Source organism: Stegastes partitus, unplaced genomic scaffold (assembly GCF_000690725.1).
Source record: "Stegastes partitus isolate 25-593 unplaced genomic scaffold, Stegastes_partitus-1.0.2 Scaffold2061, whole genome shotgun sequence".
NCBI classification, from domain to species: Eukaryota; Metazoa; Chordata; class Actinopteri; family Pomacentridae; genus Stegastes; species Stegastes partitus.
The window spans coordinates 30296-31490 of record NW_007579792.1 but is presented as its reverse complement, the minus strand read 5'-3'; positions in this window follow the sequence as shown (position 1 = coordinate 31490).

Here is a 1195-nt window from a genome sequence, read left to right as displayed (position 1 = left end):
CGACGTGTTTATTGGTGTTTACGACGTGCGATACCGTCCCGCGAAGCCAAACGAGAAGTTTCCGACGCGTGCGCTGACCAGAAAGTAGTACTGCTATGATTTTATTTGACTTTTTTTTTTTTCGTCTTCCTCTTCCTATTTCTTGTTGCCAATTTGTTGATGTTTTTTACCTCCATTTTTGTTCAATTATGCACAGTTAATCACGTTAAAATTTGAGTTTGTCAAGTCTCAGTACATCCCAACTAAAAAAAACCATTAAATTTGGGATACATTTCTGAATTTCGTCATAATTTTGTCCTCTTTACTCTCCGTTCTGGTGGAATTTGCCTTCGTAAGCTAATGTTTCATCATCGGATTAATCATTATTTTAAATCATTAGGCTAGATTGACTGGCTTTGTTGTATTTAAAGCCAGTCACAGCTCAGATGAGTCACAAGATTTCAGCTAAATGACAACAAATCAACAGAATTACAGTCATAATAGAAATATATCCAGTGTGCAGGAATGTGCTAATTAATCACCTCAGGATGTGCAAGATTTGAGTTTATCCTGCATCAGTTTTTGCAAATAAAAGATGTTTGAGAACCATTTTCTTACACTCTATAAGACTATATATAACGTTTCTGCTCACTGGTGCAGATATTTTTCGATATTTGTGTGATTTAAAGGTGAAGACATGTCGTTTCCTGATGCTATACGAAGTGTTTATGCTTCTTTCTGAGTGTTCATCGATGCAGCATTTAAAGGAAACTGGTCATTATTTAACCCGCCGTCTATCTAATGACCTCTTAAAACACGTCTTTTTCTCCAGAACAACACCGATTCCTCCTTGTTTGTCCACATCCTCCCTCCGTCCTCCCCGTTCTTGCACAATTTGCCTTCATAATCTACCGTTTGATTCCATTTTTAAAGCCACTCACAGCTCAAATGCGTCACTGGATTTCATGAAAATGACAACAAAAAATTTACAGCTGCAGTACATGTTTTATCTTTTTTTTATTTATTTATTTTTTTCACTCCCACCCTCTTCTTGTCCATCTCCCTCCTGGTTGAACCCCGTTACCCCTGTTACCTAAGGCAGATTCTCGGCGGTGGGCGTGGCCTGGGTGACATCACGCACCGGCTCCTGTGTGTGTGTGTTGGCCTGAGGGGGTTGGGGAGGGATGGTGGTGGTGGGGGGGAGGCAGACAGGAAA